The 21,342-nt window shown below is 44.3% G+C and overlaps 15 non-coding genes across 15 annotated transcripts; all 15 read right to left on the minus strand.

Moving 5' to 3' along the window:
- Positions 1–895: 895 nt before the first annotated feature.
- Positions 896–1,086, minus strand: LOC141204922 (U2 spliceosomal RNA). Its single transcript, XR_012275771.1, has one exon. It is a non-coding gene; the product is annotated as a U2 spliceosomal RNA (small nuclear RNA).
- A 1,115-nt stretch (positions 1,087–2,201) lies between these two features.
- LOC141204923 (U2 spliceosomal RNA) lies at positions 2,202–2,392 on the minus strand. Its single transcript, XR_012275772.1, has one exon. It is a non-coding gene; the product is annotated as a U2 spliceosomal RNA (small nuclear RNA).
- A 1,115-nt stretch (positions 2,393–3,507) lies between these two features.
- Positions 3,508–3,698, minus strand: LOC141204924 (U2 spliceosomal RNA). Its single transcript, XR_012275773.1, has one exon. It is a non-coding gene; the product is annotated as a U2 spliceosomal RNA (small nuclear RNA).
- A 1,115-nt stretch (positions 3,699–4,813) lies between these two features.
- LOC141204925 (U2 spliceosomal RNA) lies at positions 4,814–5,004 on the minus strand. The gene has a single exon (XR_012275774.1). It is a non-coding gene; the product is annotated as a U2 spliceosomal RNA (small nuclear RNA).
- A 1,112-nt stretch (positions 5,005–6,116) lies between these two features.
- Positions 6,117–6,307, minus strand: LOC141204926 (U2 spliceosomal RNA). The gene has a single exon (XR_012275775.1). It is a non-coding gene; the product is annotated as a U2 spliceosomal RNA (small nuclear RNA).
- A 1,115-nt stretch (positions 6,308–7,422) lies between these two features.
- On the minus strand, positions 7,423–7,613 carry LOC141204928 (U2 spliceosomal RNA). The gene has a single exon (XR_012275777.1). It is a non-coding gene; the product is annotated as a U2 spliceosomal RNA (small nuclear RNA).
- Positions 7,614–8,725: 1,112 nt separating this feature from the next.
- LOC141204929 (U2 spliceosomal RNA) lies at positions 8,726–8,916 on the minus strand. The gene has a single exon (XR_012275778.1). It is a non-coding gene; the product is annotated as a U2 spliceosomal RNA (small nuclear RNA).
- Positions 8,917–10,031: 1,115 nt separating this feature from the next.
- Positions 10,032–10,222, minus strand: LOC141204930 (U2 spliceosomal RNA). Its single transcript, XR_012275779.1, has one exon. It is a non-coding gene; the product is annotated as a U2 spliceosomal RNA (small nuclear RNA).
- Positions 10,223–11,337: 1,115 nt separating this feature from the next.
- On the minus strand, positions 11,338–11,528 carry LOC141204932 (U2 spliceosomal RNA). Its single transcript, XR_012275780.1, has one exon. It is a non-coding gene; the product is annotated as a U2 spliceosomal RNA (small nuclear RNA).
- A 1,115-nt stretch (positions 11,529–12,643) lies between these two features.
- LOC141204166 (U2 spliceosomal RNA) lies at positions 12,644–12,834 on the minus strand. The gene has a single exon (XR_012275137.1). It is a non-coding gene; the product is annotated as a U2 spliceosomal RNA (small nuclear RNA).
- Positions 12,835–13,943: 1,109 nt separating this feature from the next.
- LOC141204933 (U2 spliceosomal RNA) lies at positions 13,944–14,134 on the minus strand. The gene has a single exon (XR_012275781.1). It is a non-coding gene; the product is annotated as a U2 spliceosomal RNA (small nuclear RNA).
- Positions 14,135–15,243: 1,109 nt separating this feature from the next.
- On the minus strand, positions 15,244–15,434 carry LOC141203933 (U2 spliceosomal RNA). The gene has a single exon (XR_012274910.1). It is a non-coding gene; the product is annotated as a U2 spliceosomal RNA (small nuclear RNA).
- A 1,115-nt stretch (positions 15,435–16,549) lies between these two features.
- LOC141204243 (U2 spliceosomal RNA) lies at positions 16,550–16,736 on the minus strand. The gene has a single exon (XR_012275210.1). It is a non-coding gene; the product is annotated as a U2 spliceosomal RNA (small nuclear RNA).
- Positions 16,737–19,148: 2,412 nt separating this feature from the next.
- On the minus strand, positions 19,149–19,339 carry LOC141203934 (U2 spliceosomal RNA). The gene has a single exon (XR_012274911.1). It is a non-coding gene; the product is annotated as a U2 spliceosomal RNA (small nuclear RNA).
- A 1,115-nt stretch (positions 19,340–20,454) lies between these two features.
- On the minus strand, positions 20,455–20,650 carry LOC141204358 (U2 spliceosomal RNA). Its single transcript, XR_012275292.1, has one exon. It is a non-coding gene; the product is annotated as a U2 spliceosomal RNA (small nuclear RNA).
- Positions 20,651–21,342: the final 692 nt, after the last annotated feature.

Raw genomic sequence — 21,342 nt, forward strand, 5'->3', positions numbered from 1 at the left:
GCCTCAACACCGTTGGAAGGGAGGAGAACCAATTAAGGCGGGGGGTGGGGTGGAACGAGCAGCTGTCTACCCTTAGCAGGAGGGCTCCTGATTACATACCTCTCCTGCTGCTGCTGCTGCTGGCTGTCCAGCAGCAGACTGAAGGTGGCTGCTGCTGTGCACAGGTATATAAAGGCTCAGAGCCTATTATGACACGCGCAGCCAGCGTTCCATTGCCACATTCCATCTACTGCAGGCAGGATACCTGGCTGGCTGAATGTCGCTGAGAAGCTCACAGAGACCGCCATAAGCAACAGTTTAACAGAATGCCACAGACTAATCAACCAAACTTTTTGGGTTGGGTTCTCTTTTATAGTCTGCAGGCATTAAATGAAAGAAGTCAGTGTTCCAGCAGAAGGAGACAACGTTTCAGAAAAGGCATTGTAGCAAACCAAAAATGAAATTTTAAGCGCAGCAGAGTAACCAGCGCACATACCTGTTAGCTCAGGTGAGTTTAAAAGGCTGCTGTTGATAACAAGGGCATTTGCTAAATAGATGGTGTGTGTGCAACAATATACTGAAAGGTCAATTATATTGTGCAGCTTATCTCACCACCTGTAGTTATTTAGGTGAAAGCTCCAAAATGCTTGCCTAATATGTCTGTTTATCCAAAAGGAAGTAAAAAGGGAGAGCTAGAAAGATAGCATTGCATCACATTACATGGCAATGCAATGCACAGTTGCTGAAGTTGAACCAAAATGAGCTTGTAATCTGGCTTCTGCAACTTTGAACATGAAAAATCCAATGAGGAGAAGAAAAGCAAAGCCAAAGAGTCCATCCCAAAATCCGACAAACAAGCAAAATGAACAAAAAACATTGAATTCAATTCTTTCTGATTTTAGAAACTGCATTAAAGAAGGGGTGCACCGGTCCTGGAGATACTGCAATACCAGGTCAATGCGTGGAGTGGACAGAGCAAGCTCTTTTTCCATCTCCCTGTTCTAAAAATCCATTTAATATATGGTCCCCAGATAGGGGACGTATCAGATATTAAACTGATAAGAACAGATACTACACTTGATCTTAGCCAAAAGGCCGAGAAGCGATAACCAGAATTGGTTTCAAACTACGGAGCCACCCAAGGATCCTGAAAAGTCCATTTGTGGAGATGAGCTCCTGGACTCCCGTTAAGAAGACATGTTGTCAACCTCTAGATCCCTTACATGCCTGCACTTTTCGGCTTGCTGCTGCTGCAATCCACGCGTTTTAGATCTGCATAACTCCACCTCTTTAAACACAGCACCTTCACCCCCTGCTGTTCCCACCCGCCTCAACACCGTTGGAAGGGAGGAGAACCAATTAAGGCGGGGGGTGGGGTGGAACGAGCAGCTGTCTACCCTTAGCAGGAGGGCTCCTGATTACATACCTCTCCTGCTGCTGCTGCTGCTGGCTGTCCAGCAGCAGACTGAAGGTGGCTGCTGCTGTGCACAGGTATATAAAGGCTCAGAGCCTATTATGACACGCGCAGCCAGCGTTCCATTGCCACATTCCATCTACTGCAGGCAGGATACCTGGCTGGCTGAATGTCGCTGAGAAGCTCACAGAGACCGCCATAAGCAACAGTTTAACAGAATGCCACAGACTAATCAACCAAACTTTTTGGGTTGGGTTCTCTTTTATAGTCTGCAGGCATTAAATGAAAGAAGTCAGTGTTCCAGCAGAAGGAGACAACGTTTCAGAAAAGGCATTGTAGCAAACCAAAAAAGAAATTTTAAGCGCAGCAGAGTAACCAGCGCACATACCTGTTAGCTCAGGTGAGTTTAAAAGGCTGCTGTTGATAACAAGGGCATTTGCTAAATAGATGGTGTGTGTGCAACAATATACTGAAAGGTCAATTATATTGTGCAGCTTATCTCACCACCTGTAGTTATTTAGGTGAAAGCTCCAAAATGCTTGCCTAATATGTCTGTTTATCCAAAAGGAAGTAAAAAGGGAGAGCTAGAAAGATAGCATTGCATCACATTACATGGCAATGCAATGCACAGTTGCTGAAGTTGAACCAAAATGAGCTTGTAATCTGGCTTCTGCAACTTTGAACATGAAAAATCCAATGAGGAGAAGAAAAGCAAAGCCAAAGAGTCCATCCCAAAATCCGACAAACAAGCAAAATGAACAAAAAACATTGAATTCAATTCTTTCTGATTTTAGAAACTGCATTAAAGAAGGGGTGCACCGGTCCTGGAGATACTGCAATACCAGGTCAATGCGTGGAGTGGACAGAGCAAGCTCTTTTTCCATCTCCCTGTTCTAAAAATCCATTTAATATATGGTCCCCAGATAGGGGACGTATCAGATATTAAACTGATAAGAACAGATACTACACTTGATCTTAGCCAAAAGGCCGAGAAGCGATAACCAGAATTGGTTTCAAACTACGGAGCCACCCAAGGATCCTGAAAAGTCCATTTGTGGAGATGAGCTCCTGGACTCCCGTTAAGAAGACATGTTGTCAACCTCTAGATCCCTTACATGCCTGCACTTTTCGGCTTGCTGCTGCTGCAATCCACGCGTTTTAGATCTGCATAACTCCACCTCTTTAAACACAGCACCTTCACCCCCTGCTGTTCCCACCCGCCTCAACACCGTTGGAAGGGAGGAGAACCAATTAAGGCGGGGGGTGGGGTGGAACGAGCAGCTGTCTACCCTTAGCAGGAGGGCTCCTGATTACATACCTCTCCTGCTGCTGCTGCTGCTGGCTGTCCAGCAGCAGACTGAAGGTGGCTGCTGCTGTGCACAGGTATATAAAGGCTCAGAGCCTATTATGACACGCGCAGCCAGCGTTCCATTGCCACATTCCATCTACTGCAGGCAGGATACCTGGCTGGCTGAATGTCGCTGAGAAGCTCACAGAGACCGCCATAAGCAACAGTTTAACAGAATGCCACAGACTAATCAACCAAACTTTTTGGGTTGGGTTCTCTTTTATAGTCTGCAGGCATTAAATGAAAGAAGTCAGTGTTCCAGCAGAAGGAGACAACGTTTCAGAAAAGGCATTGTAGCAAACCAAAAAAGAAATTTTAAGCGCAGCAGAGTAACCAGCGCACATACCTGTTAGCTCAGGTGAGTTTAAAAGGCTGCTGTTGATAACAAGGGCATTTGCTAAATAGATGGTGTGTGTGCAACAATATACTGAAAGGTCAATTATATTGTGCAGCTTATCTCACCACCTGTAGTTATTTAGGTGAAAGCTCCAAAATGCTTGCCTAATATGTCTGTTTATCCAAAAGGAAGTAAAAAGGGAGAGCTAGAAAGATAGCATTGCATCACATTACATGGCAATGCAATGCACAGTTGCTGAAGTTGAACCAAAATGAGCTTGTAATCTGGCTTCTGCAACTTTGAACATGAAAAATCCAATGAGGAGAAGAAAAGCAAAGCCAAAGAGTCCATCCCAAAATCCGACAAACAAGCAAAATGAACAAAAAACATTGAATTCAATTCTTTCTGATTTTAGAAACTGCATTAAAGAAGGGGTGCACCGGTCCTGGAGATACTGCAATACCAGGTCAATGCGTGGAGTGGACAGAGCAAGCTCTTTTTCCATCTCCCTGTTCTAAAAATCCATTTAATATATGGTCCCCAGATAGGGGACGTATCAGATATTAAACTGATAAGAACAGATACTACACTTGATCTTAGCCAAAAGGCCGAGAAGCGATAACCAGAATTGGTTTCAAACTACGGAGCCACCCAAGGATCCTGAAAAGTCCATTTGTGGAGATGAGCTCCTGGACTCCCGTTAAGAAGACATGTTGTCAACCTCTAGATCCCTTACATGCCTGCACTTTTCGGCTTGCTGCTGCTGCAATCCACGCGTTTTAGATCTGCATAACTCCACCTCTTTAAACACAGCACCTTCACCCCCTGCTGTTCCCACCCGCCTCAACACCGTTGGAAGGGAGGAGAACCAATTAAGGCGGGGGGTGGGGTGGAACGAGCAGCTGTCTACCCTTAGCAGGAGGGCTCCTGATTACATACCTCTCCTGCTGCTGCTGCTGCTGGCTGTCCAGCAGCAGACTGAAGGTGGCTGCTGCTGTGCACAGGTATATAAAGGCTCAGAGCCTATTATGACACGCGCAGCCAGCGTTCCATTGCCACATTCCATCTACTGCAGGCAGGATACCTGGCTGGCTGAATGTCGCTGAGAAGCTCACAGAGACCGCCATAAGCAACAGTTTAACAGAATGCCACAGACTAATCAACCAAACTTTTTGGGTTGGGTTCTCTTTTATAGTCTGCAGGCATTAAATGAAAGAAGTCAGTGTTCCAGCAGAAGGAGACAACGTTTCAGAAAAGGCATTGTAGCAAACCAAAAAAGAAATTTTAAGCGCAGCAGAGTAACCAGCGCACATACCTGTTAGCTCAGGTGAGTTTAAAAGGCTGCTGTTGATAACAAGGGCATTTGCTAAATAGATGGTGTGTGTGCAACAATATACTGAAAGGTCAATTATATTGTGCAGCTTATCTCACCACCTGTAGTTATTTAGGTGAAAGCTCCAAAATGCTTGCCTAATATGTCTGTTTATCCAAAAGGAAGTAAAAAGGGAGAGCTAGAAAGATAGCATTGCATCACATTACATGGCAATGCAATGCACAGTTGCTGAAGTTGAACCAAAATGAGCTTGTAATCTGGCTTCTGCAACTTTGAACATGAAAAATCCAATGAGGAGAAGAAAAGCAAAGCCAAAGAGTCCATCCCAAAATCCGACAAACAAGCAAAATGAACAAAAAACATTGAATTCAATTCTTTCTGATTTTAGAAACTGCATTAAAGAAGGGGTGCACCGGTCCTGGAGATACTGCAATACCAGGTCAATGCGTGGAGTGGACAGAGCAAGCTCTTTTTCCATCTCCCTGTTCTAAAAATCCATTTAATATATGGTCCCCAGATAGGGGACGTATCAGATATTAAACTGATAAGAACAGATACTACACTTGATCTTAGCCAAAAGGCCGAGAAGCGATAACCAGAATTGGTTTCAAACTACGGAGCCACCCAAGGATCCTGAAAAGTCCATTTGTGGAGATGAGCTCCTGGACTCCCGTTAAGAAGACATGTTGTCAACCTCTAGATCCCTTACATGCCTGCACTTTTCGGCTTGCTGCTGCTGCAATCCACGCGTTTTAGATCTGCATAACTCCACCTCTTTAAACACAGCACCTTCACCCCCTGCTGTTCCCACCCGCCTCAACACCGTTGGAAGGGAGGAGAACCAATTAAGGCGGGGGGTGGGGTGGAACGAGCAGCTGTCTACCCTTAGCAGGAGGGCTCCTGATTACATACCTCTCCTGCTGCTGCTGCTGGCTGTCCAGCAGCAGACTGAAGGTGGCTGCTGCTGTGCACAGGTATATAAAGGTTCAGAGCCTATTATGACACGCGCAGCCAGCGTTCCATTGCCACATTCCATCTACTGCAGGCAGGATACCTGGCTGGCTGAATGTCGCTGAGAAGCTCACAGAGACCGCCATAAGCAACAGTTTAACAGAATGCCACAGACTAATCAACCAAACTTTTTGGGTTGGGTTCTCTTTTATAGTCTGCAGGCATTAAATGAAAGAAGTCAGTGTTCCAGCAGAAGGAGACAACGTTTCAGAAAAGGCATTGTAGCAAACCAAAAAAGAAATTTTAAGCGCAGCAGAGTAACCAGCGCACATACCTGTTAGCTCAGGTGAGTTTAAAAGGCTGCTGTTGATAACAAGGGCATTTGCTAAATAGATGGTGTGTGTGCAACAATATACTGAAAGGTCAATTATATTGTGCAGCTTATCTCACCACCTGTAGTTATTTAGGTGAAAGCTCCAAAATGCTTGCCTAATATGTCTGTTTATCCAAAAGGAAGTAAAAAGGGAGAGCTAGAAAGATAGCATTGCATCACATTACATGGCAATGCAATGCACAGTTGCTGAAGTTGAACCAAAATGAGCTTGTAATCTGGCTTCTGCAACTTTGAACATGAAAAATCCAATGAGGAGAAGAAAAGCAAAGCCAAAGAGTCCACCCCAAAATCCGACAAACAAGCAAAATGAACAAAAAACATTGAATTCAATTCTTTCTGATTTTAGAAACTGCATTAAAGAAGGGGTGCACCGGTCCTGGAGATACTGCAATACCAGGTCAATGCGTGGAGTGGACAGAGCAAGCTCTTTTTCCATCTCCCTGTTCTAAAAATCCATTTAATATATGGTCCCCAGATAGGGGACGTATCAGATATTAAACTGATAAGAACAGATACTACACTTGATCTTAGCCAAAAGGCCGAGAAGCGATAACCAGAATTGGTTTCAAACTACGGAGCCACCCAAGGATCCTGAAAAGTCCATTTGTGGAGATGAGCTCCTGGACTCCCGTTAAGAAGACATGTTGTCAACCTCTAGATCCCTTACATGCCTGCACTTTTCGGCTTGCTGCTGCTGCAATCCACGCGTTTTAGATCTGCATAACTCCACCTCTTTAAACACAGCACCTTCACCCCCTGCTGTTCCCACCCGCCTCAACACCGTTGGAAGGGAGGAGAACCAATTAAGGCGGGGGGTGGGGTGGAACGAGCAGCTGTCTACCCTTAGCAGGAGGGCTCCTGATTACATACCTCTCCTGCTGCTGCTGCTGCTGGCTGTCCAGCAGCAGACTGAAGGTGGCTGCTGCTGTGCACAGGTATATAAAGGCTCAGAGCCTATTATGACACGCGCAGCCAGCGTTCCATTGCCACATTCCATCTACTGCAGGCAGGATACCTGGCTGGCTGAATGTCGCTGAGAAGCTCACAGAGACCGCCATAAGCAACAGTTTAACAGAATGCCACAGACTAATCAACCAAACTTTTTGGGTTGGGTTCTCTTTTATAGTCTGCAGGCATTAAATGAAAGAAGTCAGTGTTCCAGCAGAAGGAGACAACGTTTCAGAAAAGGCATTGTAGCAAACCAAAAAAGAAATTTTAAGCGCAGCAGAGTAACCAGCGCACATACCTGTTAGCTCAGGTGAGTTTAAAAGGCTGCTGTTGATAACAAGGGCATTTGCTAAATAGATGGTGTGTGTGCAACAATATACTGAAAGGTCAATTATATTGTGCAGCTTATCTCACCACCTGTAGTTATTTAGGTGAAAGCTCCAAAATGCTTGCCTAATATGTCTGTTTATCCAAAAGGAAGTAAAAAGGGAGAGCTAGAAAGATAGCATTGCATCACATTACATGGCAATGCAATGCACAGTTGCTGAAGTTGAACCAAAATGAGCTTGTAATCTGGCTTCTGCAACTTTGAACATGAAAAATCCAATGAGGAGAAGAAAAGCAAAGCCAAAGAGTCCATCCCAAAATCCGACAAACAAGCAAAATGAACAAAAAACATTGAATTCAATTCTTTCTGATTTTAGAAACTGCATTAAAGAAGGGGTGCACCGGTCCTGGAGATACTGCAATACCAGGTCAATGCGTGGAGTGGACAGAGCAAGCTCTTTTTCCATCTCCCTGTTCTAAAAATCCATTTAATATATGGTCCCCAGATAGGGGACGTATCAGATATTAAACTGATAAGAACAGATACTACACTTGATCTTAGCCAAAAGGCCGAGAAGCGATAACCAGAATTGGTTTCAAACTACGGAGCCACCCAAGGATCCTGAAAAGTCCATTTGTGGAGATGAGCTCCTGGACTCCCGTTAAGAAGACATGTTGTCAACCTCTAGATCCCTTACATGCCTGCACTTTTCGGCTTGCTGCTGCTGCAATCCACGCGTTTTAGATCTGCATAACTCCACCTCTTTAAACACAGCACCTTCACCCCCTGCTGTTCCCACCCGCCTCAACACCGTTGGAAGGGAGGAGAACCAATTAAGGCGGGGGGTGGGGTGGAACGAGCAGCTGTCTACCCTTAGCAGGAGGGCTCCTGATTACATACCTCTCCTGCTGCTGCTGCTGGCTGTCCAGCAGCAGACTGAAGGTGGCTGCTGCTGTGCACAGGTATATAAAGGCTCAGAGCCTATTATGACACGCGCAGCCAGCGTTCCATTGCCACATTCCATCTACTGCAGGCAGGATACCTGGCTGGCTGAATGTCGCTGAGAAGCTCACAGAGACCGCCATAAGCAACAGTTTAACAGAATGCCACAGACTAATCAACCAAACTTTTTGGGTTGGGTTCTCTTTTATAGTCTGCAGGCATTAAATGAAAGAAGTCAGTGTTCCAGCAGAAGGAGACAACGTTTCAGAAAAGGCATTGTAGCAAACCAAAAAAGAAATTTTAAGCGCAGCAGAGTAACCAGCGCACATACCTGTTAGCTCAGGTGAGTTTAAAAGGCTGCTGTTGATAACAAGGGCATTTGCTAAATAGATGGTGTGTGTGCAACAATATACTGAAAGGTCAATTATATTGTGCAGCTTATCTCACCACCTGTAGTTATTTAGGTGAAAGCTCCAAAATGCTTGCCTAATATGTCTGTTTATCCAAAAGGAAGTAAAAAGGGAGAGCTAGAAAGATAGCATTGCATCACATTACATGGCAATGCAATGCACAGTTGCTGAAGTTGAACCAAAATGAGCTTGTAATCTGGCTTCTGCAACTTTGAACATGAAAAATCCAATGAGGAGAAGAAAAGCAAAGCCAAAGAGTCCATCCCAAAATCCGACAAACAAGCAAAATGAACAAAAAACATTGAATTCAATTCTTTCTGATTTTAGAAACTGCATTAAAGAAGGGGTGCACCGGTCCTGGAGATACTGCAATACCAGGTCAATGCGTGGAGTGGACAGAGCAAGCTCTTTTTCCATCTCCCTGTTCTAAAAATCCATTTAATATATGGTCCCCAGATAGGGGACGTATCAGATATTAAACTGATAAGAACAGATACTACACTTGATCTTAGCCAAAAGGCCGAGAAGCGATAACCAGAATTGGTTTCAAACTACGGAGCCACCCAAGGATCCTGAAAAGTCCATTTGTGGAGATGAGCTCCTGGACTCCCGTTAAGAAGACATGTTGTCAACCTCTAGATCCCTTACATGCCTGCACTTTTCGGCTTGCTGCTGCTGCAATCCACGCGTTTTAGATCTGCATAACTCCACCTCTTTAAACACAGCACCTTCACCCCCTGCTGTTCCCACCCGCCTCAACACCGTTGGAAGGGAGGAGAACCAATTAAGGCGGGGGGTGGGGTGGAACAAGCAGCTGTCTACCCTTAGCAGGAGGGCTCCTGATTACATACCTCTCCTGCTGCTGCTGCTGCTGGCTGTCCAGCAGCAGACTGAAGGTGGCTGCTGCTGTGCACAGGTATATAAAGGCTCAGAGCCTATTATGACACGCGCAGCCAGCGTTCCATTGCCACATTCCATCTACTGCAGGCAGGATACCTGGCTGGCTGAATGTCGCTGAGAAGCTCACAGAGACCGCCATAAGCAACAGTTTAACAGAATGCCACAGACTAATCAACCAAACTTTTTGGGTTGGGTTCTCTTTTATAGTCTGCAGGCATTAAATGAAAGAAGTCAGTGTTCCAGCAGAAGGAGACAACGTTTCAGAAAAGGCATTGTAGCAAACCAAAAAAGAAATTTTAAGCGCAGCAGAGTAACCAGCGCACATACCTGTTAGCTCAGGTGAGTTTAAAAGGCTGCTGTTGATAACAAGGGCATTTGCTAAATAGATGGTGTGTGTGCAACAATATACTGAAAGGTCAATTATATTGTGCAGCTTATCTCACCACCTGTAGTTATTTAGGTGAAAGCTCCAAAATGCTTGCCTAATATGTCTGTTTATCCAAAAGGAAGTAAAAAGGGAGAGCTAGAAAGATAGCATTGCATCACATTACATGGCAATGCAATGCACAGTTGCTGAAGTTGAACCAAAATGAGCTTGTAATCTGGCTTCTGCAACTTTGAACATGAAAAATCCAATGAGGAGAAGAAAAGCAAAGCCAAAGAGTCCATCCCAAAATCCGACAAACAAGCAAAATGAACAAAAAACATTGAATTCAATTCTTTCTGATTTTAGAAACTGCATTAAAGAAGGGGTGCACCGGTCCTGGAGATACTGCAATACCAGGTCAATGCGTGGAGTGGACAGAGCAAGCTCTTTTTCCATCTCCCTGTTCTAAAAATCCATTTAATATATGGTCCCCAGATAGGGGACGTATCAGATATTAAACTGATAAGAACAGATACTACACTTGATCTTAGCCAAAAGGCCGAGAAGCGATAACCAGAATTGGTTTCAAACTACGGAGCCACCCAAGGATCCTGAAAAGTCCATTTGTGGAGATGAGCTCCTGGACTCCCGTTAAGAAGACATGTTGTCAACCTCTAGATCCCTTACATGCCTGCACTTTTCGGCTTGCTGCTGCTGCAATCCACGCGTTTTAGATCTGCATAACTCCACCTCTTTAAACACAGCACCTTCACCCCCTGCTGTTCCCACCCGCCTCAACACCGTTGGAAGGGAGGAGAACCAATTAAGGCGGGGGGTGGGGTGGAACGAGCAGCTGTCTACCCTTAGCAGGAGGGCTCCTGATTACATACCTCTCCTGCTGCTGCTGCTGCTGGCTGTCCAGCAGCAGACTGAAGGTGGCTGCTGCTGTGCACAGGTATATAAAGGCTCAGAGCCTATTATGACACGCGCAGCCAGCGTTCCATTGCCACATTCCATCTACTGCAGGCAGGATACCTGGCTGGCTGAATGTCGCTGAGAAGCTCACAGAGACCGCCATAAGCAACAGTTTAACAGAATGCCACAGACTAATCAACCAAACTTTTTGGGTTGGGTTCTCTTTTATAGTCTGCAGGCATTAAATGAAAGAAGTCAGTGTTCCAGCAGAAGGAGACAACGTTTCAGAAAAGGCATTGTAGCAAACCAAAAAAGAAATTTTAAGCGCAGCAGAGTAACCAGCGCACATACCTGTTAGCTCAGGTGAGTTTAAAAGGCTGCTGTTGATAACAAGGGCATTTGCTAAATAGATGGTGTGTGTGCAACAATATACTGAAAGGTCAATTATATTGTGCAGCTTATCTCACCACCTGTAGTTATTTAGGTGAAAGCTCCAAAATGCTTGCCTAATATGTCTGTTTATCCAAAAGGAAGTAAAAAGGGAGAGCTAGAAAGATAGCATTGCATCACATTACATGGCAATGCAATGCACAGTTGCTGAAGTTGAACCAAAATGAGCTTGTAATCTGGCTTCTGCAACTTTGAACATGAAAAATCCAATGAGGAGAAGAAAAGCAAAGCCAAAGAGTCCATCCCAAAATCCGACAAACAAGCAAAATGAACAAAAAACATTGAATTCAATTCTTTCTGATTTTAGAAACTGCATTAAAGAAGGGGTGCACCGGTCCTGGAGATACTGCAATACCAGGTCAATGCGTGGAGTGGACAGAGCAAGCTCTTTTTCCATCTCCCTGTTCTAAAAATCCATTTAATATATGGTCCCCAGATAGGGGACGTATCAGATATTAAACTGATAAGAACAGATACTACACTTGATCTTAGCCAAAAGGCCGAGAAGCGATAACCAGAATTGGTTTCAAACTACGGAGCCACCCAAGGATCCTGAAAAGTCCATTTGTGGAGATGAGCTCCTGGACTCCCGTTAAGAAGACATGTTGTCAACCTCTAGATCCCTTACATGCCTGCACTTTTCGGCTTGCTGCTGCTGCAATCCACGCGTTTTAGATCTGCATAACTCCACCTCTTTAAACACAGCACCTTCACCCCCTGCTGTTCCCACCCGCCTCAACACCGTTGGAAGGGAGGAGAACCAATTAAGGCGGGGGGTGGGGTGGAACGAGCAGCTGTCTACCCTTAGCAGGAGGGCTCCTGATTACATACCTCTCCTGCTGCTGCTGCTGCTGGCTGTCCAGCAGCAGACTGAAGGTGGCTGCTGCTGTGCACAGGTATATAAAGGCTCAGAGCCTATTATGACACGCGCAGCCAGCGTTCCATTGCCACATTCCATCTACTGCAGGCAGGATACCTGGCTGGCTGAATGTCGCTGAGAAGCTCACAGAGACCGCCATAAGCAACAGTTTAACAGAATGCCACAGACTAATCAACCAAACTTTTTGGGTTGGGTTCTCTTTTATAGTCTGCAGGCATTAAATGAAAGAAGTCAGTGTTCCAGCAGAAGGAGACAACGTTTCAGAAAAGGCATTGTAGCAAACCAAAAAAGAAATTTTAAGCGCAGCAGAGTAACCAGCGCACATACCTGTTAGCTCAGGTGAGTTTAAAAGGCTGCTGTTGATAACAAGGGCATTTGCTAAATAGATGGTGTGTGTGCAACAATATACTGAAAGGTCAATTATATTGTGCAGCTTATCTCACCACCTGTAGTTATTTAGGTGAAAGCTCCAAAATGCTTGCCTAATATGTCTGTTTATCCAAAAGGAAGTAAAAAGGGAGAGCTAGAAAGATAGCATTGCATCACATTACATGGCAATGCAATGCACAGTTGCTGAAGTTGAACCAAAATGAGCTTGTAATCTGGCTTCTGCAACTTTGAACATGAAAAATCCAATGAGGAGAAGAAAAGCAAAGCCAAAGAGTCCATCCCAAAATCCGACAAACAAGCAAAATGAACAAAAAACATTGAATTCAATTCTTTCTGATTTTAGAAACTGCATTAAAGAAGGGGTGCACCGGTCCTGGAGATACTGCAATACCAGGTCAATGCGTGGAGTGGACAGAGCAAGCTCTTTTTCCATCTCCCTGTTCTAAAAATCCATTTAATATATGGTCCCCAGATAGGGGACGTATCAGATATTAAACTGATAAGAACAGATACTACACTTGATCTTAGCCAAAAGACCGAGAAGCGATAACCAGAATTGGTTTCAAACTACGGAGCCACCCAAGGATCCTGAAAAGTCCATTTGTGGAGATGAGCTCCTGGACTCCCGTTAAGAAGACATGTTGTCAACCTCTAGATCCCTTACATGCCTGCACTTTTCGGCTTGCTGCTGCTGCAATCCACGCGTTTTAGATCTGCATAACTCCACCTCTTTAAACACAGCACCTTCACCCCCTGCTGTTCCCACCCGCCTCAACACCGTTGGAAGGGAGGAGAACCAATTAAGGCGGGGGGTGGGGTGGAACGAGCAGCTGTCTACCCTTAGCAGGAGGGCTCCTGATTACATACCTCTCCTGCTGCTGCTGGCTGTCCAGCAGCAGACTGAAGGTGGCTGCTGCTGTGCACAGGTATATAAAGGCTCAGAGCCTATTATGACACGCGCAGCCAGCGTTCCATTGCCACATTCCATCTACTGCAGGCAGGATACCTGGCTGGCTGAATGTCGCTGAGAAGCTCACAGAGACCGCCATAAGCAACAGTTTAACAGAATGCCACAGACTAATCAACCAAACTTTTTGGGTTGGGTTCTCTTTTATAGTCTGCAGGCATTAAATGAAAGAAGTCAGTGTTCCAGCAGAAGGAGACAACGTTTCAGAAAAGGCATTGTAGCAAACCAAAAAAGAAATTTTAAGCGCAGCAGAGTAACCAGCGCACATACCTGTTAGCTCAGGTGAGTTTAAAAGGCTGCTGTTGATAACAAGGGCATTTGCTAAATAGATGGTGTGTGTGCAACAATATACTGAAAGGTCAATTATATTGTGCAGCTTATCTCACCACCTGTAGTTATTTAGGTGAAAGCTCCAAAATGCTTGCCTAATATGTCTGTTTATCCAAAAGGAAGTAAAAAGGGAGAGCTAGAAAGATAGCATTGCATCACATTACATGGCAATGCAATGCACAGTTGCTGAAGTTGAACCAAAATGAGCTTGTAATCTGGCTTCTGCAACTTTGAACATGAAAAATCCAATGAGGAGAAGAAAAGCAAAGCCAAAGAGTCCATCCCAAAATCCGACAAACAAGCAAAATGAACAAAAAACATTGAATTCAATTCTTTCTGATTTTAGAAACTGCATTAAAGAAGGGGTGCACCGGTCCTGGAGATACTGCAATACCAGGTCAATGCGTGGAGTGGACAGAGCAAGCTCTTTTTCCATCTCCCTGTTCTAAAAATCCATTTAATATATGGTCCCCAGATAGGGGACGTATCAGATATTAAACTGATAAGAACAGATACTACACTTGATCTTAGCCAAAAGGCCGAGAAGCGATAACCAGAATTGGTTTCAAACTACGGAGCCACCCAAGGATCCTGAAAAGTCCATTTGTGGAGATGAGCTCCTGGACTCCCGTTAAGAAGACATGTTGTCAACCTCTAGATCCCTTACATGCCTGCACTTTTCGGCTTGCTGCTGCTGCAATCCACGCGTTTTAGATCTGCATAACTCCACCTCTTTAAACACAGCACCTTCACCCCCTGCTGTTCCCACCCGCCTCAACACCGTTGGAAGGGAGGAGAACCAATTAAGGCGGGGGGTGGGGTGGAACGAGCAGCTGTCTACCCTTAGCAGGAGGGCTCCTGATTACATACCTCTCCTGCTGCTGCTGGCTGTCCAGCAGCAGACTGAAGGTGCCTGCTGCTGTGCACAGGTATATAAAGGCTCAGAGCCTATTATGACACGCGCAGCCAGCGTTCCATTGCCACATTCCATCTACTGCAGGCAGGATACCTGGCTGGCTGAATGTCGCTGAGAAGCTCACAGAGACCGCCATAAGCAACAGTTTAACAGAATGCCACAGACTAATCAACCAAACTTTTTGGGTTGGGTTCTCTTTTATAGTCTGCAGGCATTAAATGAAAGAAGTCAGTGTTCCAGCAGAAGGAGACAACGTTTCAGAAAAGGCATTGTAGCAAACCAAAAAAGAAATTTTAAGCGCAGCAGAGTAACCAGCGCACATACCTGTTAGCTCAGGTGAGTTTAAAAGGCTGCTGTTGATAACAAGGGCATTTGCTAAATAGATGGTGTGTGTGCAACAATATACTGAAAGGTCAATTATATTGTGCAGCTTATCTCACCACCTGTAGTTATTTAGGTGAAAGCTCCAAAATGCTTGCCTAATATGTCTGTTTATCCAAAAGGAAGTAAAAAGGGAGAGCTAGAAAGATAGCATTGCATCACATTACATGGCAATGCAATGCACAGTTGCTGAAGTTGAACCAAAATGAGCTTGTAATCTGGCTTCTGCAACTTTGAACATGAAAAATCCAATGAGGAGAAGAAAAGCAAAGCCAAAGAGTCCATCCCAAAATCCGACAAACAAGCAAAATGAACAAAAAACATTGAATTCAATTCTTTCTGATTTTAGAAACTGCATTAAAGAAGGGGTGCACCGGTCCTGGAGATACTGCAATACCAGGTCAATGCGTGGAGTGGACAGAGCAAGCTCTTTTTCCATCTCCCTGTTCTAAAAATCCATTTAATATATGGTCCCCAGATAGGGGACGTATCAGATATTAAACTGATAAGAACAGATACTACACTTGATCTTAGCCAAAAGGCCGAGAAGCGATAACCAGAATTGGTTTCAAACTACGGAGCCACCCAAGGATCCTGAAAAGTCCATTTGTGGAGATGAGCTCCTGGACTCCCGTTAAGAAGACATGTTGTCAACCTCTAGATCCCTTACATGCCTGCACTTTTCGGCTTGCTGCTGCTGCAATCCACGCGTTTTAGATCTGCATAACTCCACCTCTTTAAACACAGCACCTTCACCCCCTGCTGTTCCCACCCGCCTCAACACCGTTGGAAGGGAGGAGAACCAATTAAGGCGGGGGGTGGGGTGGAACGAGCAGCTGTCTACCCTTAGCAGGAGGGCTCCTGATTACATACCTCTCCTGCTGCTGCTGCTGCTGGCTGTCCAGCAGCAGACTGAAGGTGGCTGCTGCTGTGCACAGGTATATAAAGGCTCAGAGCCTATTATGACACGCGCAGCCAGCGTTCCATTGCCACATTCCATCTACTGCAGGCAGGATACCTGACTGGCTGAATGTCGCTGAGAAGCTCACAGAGACCGCCATAAGCAACAGTTTAACAGAATGCCACAGACTAATCAACCAAACTTTTTGGGTTGGGTTCTCTTTTATAGTCTGCAGGCATTAAATGAAAGAAGTCAGTGTTCCAGCAGAAGGAGACAACGTTTCAGAAAAGGCATTGTAGCAAACCAAAAAAGAAATTTTAAGCGCAGCAGAGTAACCAGCGCACATACCTGTTAGCTCAGGTGAGTTTAAAAGGCTGCTGTTGATAACAAGGGCATTTGCTAAATAGATGGTGTGTGTGCAACAATATACTGAAAGGTCAATTATATTGTGCAGCTTATCTCACCACCTGTAGTTATTTAGGTGAAAGCTCCAAAATGCTTGCCTAATATGTCTGTTTATCCAAAAGGAAGTAAAAAGGGAGAGCTAGAAAGATAGCATTGCATCACATTACATGGCAATGCAATGCACAGTTGCTGAAGTTGAACCAAAATGAGCTTGTAATCTGGCTTCTGCAACTTTGAACATGAAAAATCCAATGAGGAGAAGAAAAGCAAAGCCAAAGAGTCCATCCCAAAATCCGACAAACAAGCAAAATGAACAAAAAACATTGAATTCAATTCTTTCTGATTTTAGAAACTGCATTAAAGAAGGGGTGCACCGGTCCTGGAGATACTGCAATACCAGGTCAATGCGTGGAGTGGACAGAGCAAGCTCTTTTTCCATCTCCCTGTTCTAAAAATCCATTTAATATATGGTCCCCAGATAGGGGACGTATCAGATATTAAACTGATAAGAACAGATTTTTTTAATTGAATGCGTCAGAAGACGCGACATAAATTAAATTCCATTTGCATGGATAACCAAAAAAATGTCGCCTACGCCTTCATCATCCGAATTCAACTTTTTGTTTTTTTTAAGAAAATTTAATGATAATTAATAAATAAAACATAACATAACATATCCTTACATCAACAACAAAAAACTTCCAACAAAAACATCAACTCAACATTTTTCTTCTTCCACGTTTCTTCTTCCTCCATGACATGTCCAACAATTTCCAGTCAAAACCTTGCAGCAAAATCTTTTCATCTTCTTCAGCTTCAGCACTGGTATCAACACAATCCTGCATTACTTTCTCTTTTCCCTTATCATCCACCTTCCTTTTTTCCTTAACGTCTTTACTTCTAGGTACTCTCTCCAGTCTGCAAAACATAGAGTCCCCAACTCCTGAGAATTCCTGCTTCTCTCCCACAAACTCCTTCTTATTTTCAACTACTTGTATATCTTTGTCTTCTTTCTCTTTACAATCTTCAAACGATTCTTCAAATATCTTTTTCCCTTTCTCCTCTTTTTTCCCACCTTCCTCATAACAAAATCCAGGTTTCCCATTATCAATTCTTCTTTTACCATTTTCCACATAACTGAATCCACATTTACCATTTATAACAATCCTTCCTAAACTTAGTTCATTTTGTCCATTTTCCCAAACTAGGAAACTTCTCTTCCCATTCCAGACTCCCACTTTATTTAAGTAGTCCTTCTGGAATTTTACCAAAATACTCCATGGCTTCAAAAACTCCATCACTTCCTCCATCTCTACAAAGGGGTCATCCATACAGATAACCACCTTTTTCGGCCTTCCAGCAAAAAGAGCATTAACTCCAATTTCTTTTCCTTCCCAATTCTTGAGAAGACAAATACACTTTTCTTCAGACTTCAGTGTTACGTCAAATACCTTTTTAAACTTGATTTCTTGCATACAAAAAATGTCCTCTTCAATGATCGTCCCATACTTGAACAGAATATCCAAGATCTGATTCTCCTCCAACGAAAAATCCTCTAACTCCGTCTTCACATAGAACCGTAAACAGTTCCTCTTCCTCGTCAACTCCATCTTCTTCCTCCAAAAGAACTGCCCCCCACAGCTATGTGTGGTGACACGATGATCGCCTCTCGTTGCCCAGGGACTAATCCGACTCCCCAATAGCAGCAGGAGGGTGAAGCCCTGCCGTTAGACAAAGCGATCCCCCCAGGCCAAGGAGCCGGGTACCCTGGGCACCTCCTAGCCAAGGCCAAGGCAGCAACTGGTAGATCACTGCACCTGATCTTAGCCAAAAGGCCGAGAAGCGATAACCAGAATTGGTTTCAAACTACGGAGCCACCCAAGGATCCTGAAAAGTCCATTTGTGGAGATGAGCTCCTGGACTCCCATTAAGAAGACATATTGTCAACCTCTAGATCCCTTACATGCCTGCACTTTTCGGCTTGCTGCTGCTGCAATCCACGCGTTTTAGATCTGCATAACTCCACCTCTTTAAACACAGCACCTTCACCCCCTGCTGTTCCCACCCGCCTCAACACCGTTGGAAGGGAGGAGAACCAATTAAGGCGGGGGGTGGGGTGGAACGAGCAGCTGTCTACCCTTAGCAGGAGGGCTCCTGATTACATACCTCTCCTGCTGCTGCTGCTGCTGGCTGTCCAGCAGCAGACTGAAGGTGGCTGCTGCTGTGCACAGGTATATAAAGGCTCAGAGCCTATTATGACACGCGCAGCCAGCGTTCCATTGCCACATTCCATCTACTGCAGGCAGGATACCTGGCTGGCTGAATGTCGCTGAGAAGCTCACAGAGACCGCCATAAGCAACAGTTTAACAGAATGCCACAGACTAATCAACCAAACTTTTTGGGTTGGGTTCTCTTTTATAGTCTGCAGGCATTAAATGAAAGAAGTCAGTGTTCCAGCAGAAGGAGACAACGTTTCAGAAAAGGCATTGTAGCAAACCAAAAAAGAAATTTTAAGCGCAGCAGAGTAACCAGCGCACATACCTGTTAGCTCAGGTGAGTTTAAAAGGCTGCTGTTGATAATAAGGGCATTTGCTAAATAGATGGTGTGTGTGCAACAATATACTGAAAGGTCAATTATATTGTGCAGCTTATCTCACCACCTGTAGTTATTTAGGTGAAAGCTCCAAAATGCTTGCCTAATATGTCTGTTTATCCAAAAGGAAGTAAAAAGGGAGAGCTAGAAAGATAGCATTGCATCACATTACATGGCAATGCAATGCACAGTTGCTGAAGTTGAACCAAAATGAGCTTGTAATCTGGCTTCTGCAACTTTGAACATGAAAAATCCAATGAGGAGAAGAAAAGCAAAGCCAAAGAGTCCATCCCAAAATCCGACAAACAAGCAAAATGAACAAAAAACATTGAATTCAATTCTTTCTGATTTTAGAAACTGCATTAAAGAAGGGGTGCACCGGTCCTGGAGATACTGCAATACCAGGTCAATGCGTGGAGTGGACAGAGCAAGCTCTTTTTCCATCTCCCTGTTCTAAAAATCCATTTAATATATGGTCCCCAGATAGGGGACGTATCAGATATTAAACTGATAAGAACAGATACTACACTTGATCTTAGCCAAAAGGCCGAGAAGCGATAACCAGAATTGGTTTCAAACTACGGAGCCACCCAAGGATCCTGAAAAGTCCATTTGTGGAGATGAGCTCCTGGACTCCCGTTAAGAAGACATGTTGTCAACCTCTAGATCCCTTACATGCCTGCACTTTTCGGCTTGCTGCTGCTGCAATCCACGCGTTTTAGATCTGCATAACTCCACCTCTTTAAACACAGCACCTTCACCCCCTGCTGTTCCCACCCGCCTCAACACCGTTGGAAGGGAGGAGAACCAATTAAGGCGGGGGGTGGGGTGGAACGAGCAGCTGTCTACCCTTAGCAGGAGGGCTCCTGATTACATACCTCTCCTGCTGCTGCTGCTGCTGGCTGTCCAGCAGCAGACTGAAGGTGGCTGCTGCTGTGCACAGGTATATAAAGGCTCAGAGCCTATTATGACACGCGCAGCCAGCGTTCCATTGCCACATTCCATCTACTGCAGGCAGGATACCTGGCTGGCTGAATGTCGCTGAGAAGCTCACAGAGACCGCCATAAGCAACAGTTTAACAGAATGCCACAGACTAATCAACCAAACTTTTTGGGTTGGGTTCTCTTTTATAGTCTGCAGGCATTAAATGAAAGAAGTCAGTGTTCCAGCAGAAGGAGACAACGTTTCAGAAAAGGCATTGTAGCAAACCAAAAAAGAAATTTTAAGCGCAGCAGAGTAACCAGCGCACATACCTGTTAGCTCAGGTGAGTTTAAAAGGCTGCTGTTGATAACAAGGGCATTTGCTAAATAGATGGTGTGTGTGCAACAATATACTGAAAGGTCAATTATATTGTGCAGCTTATCTCACCACCTGTAGTTATTTAGGTGAAAGCTCCAAAATGCTTGCCTAATATGTCTGTTTATCCAAAAGGAAGTAAAAAGGGAGAGCTAGAAAGATAGCATTGCATCACATTACATGGCAATGCAATGCACAGTTGCTGAAGTTGAACCAAAATGAGCTTGTAATCTGGCTTCTGCAACTTTGAACATGAAAAATCCAATGAGGAGAAGAAAAGCAAAGCCAAAGAGTCCATCCCAAAATCCGACAAACAAGCAAAATGAACAAAAAACATTGAATTCAATTCTTTCTGATTTTAGAAACTGCATTAAAGAAGGGGTGCACCGGTCCTGGAGATACTGCAATACCAGGTCAATGCGTGGAGTGGACAGAGCAAGCTCTTTTTCCATCTCCCTGTTCTAAAAATCCATTTAATATATGGTCCCCAGATAGGGGACGTATCAGATATTAAACTGATAAGAACAGATTTTTTTTTTTTTTTTTTTTTTTTTCTCCTCAGACGAGGAAATTCCACAGTCTATGGAAACCAGACAAAGGAAAATTCCATCAAAACAGCTGCGTCAAATCCAATACGCAATTTGCTGTCCCCATCATCATCGGAAATATTTATTTCATATTTCAAAACAACAATAACAAAAATCAAGAGGTACTAACAATATATCTCCACTTTTTAACTTTCCATATTCCCTCCGCATCCACTTCCCCTCTCCTCTTTTTGTCCCATAGGAAACACACATACATCTTCCCCAAAATCACCTTCACACTATCCTTTACAGCAATTTCCTTCCTTTTAAACACATACACATTCCTCACATCCCATAACACTTCCTTTATACATGCAAGCATCAACCACAAGACTCTTTCCTTCGTCCCATCACATATTCCCAAACCAAACATAAACAACTCAAAAGACAACAAATTCACACCACACAATTCTTTACACAAAGGCCCCATTCTCCCAATCACATCTCTAGCATACTGGCAATTCCAAAAAACATGCAACACACTTTCCCTTCCACCACAGCCATTTCTTGGACACATTTCACTCCTCACCAAACCTCTATTCCTCTGAAATTCTCTCACAGGTAATACTCCATGTAAAGACTGCCACACAACTTCACTCTGTTTGTTGGTCATACCACTCATCCGCACTTTCTTCCAAACCTTCTGCACATCACCACCCCTAACCATATTTATTCCA

Source organism: Phyllobates terribilis, unplaced genomic scaffold (assembly GCF_046119375.1).
Source record: "Phyllobates terribilis strain yellow unplaced genomic scaffold, ASM4611937v1 Scaffold_134__1_contigs__length_4944459, whole genome shotgun sequence".
NCBI lineage: Eukaryota > Metazoa > Chordata > Amphibia > Anura > Dendrobatidae > Phyllobates > Phyllobates terribilis.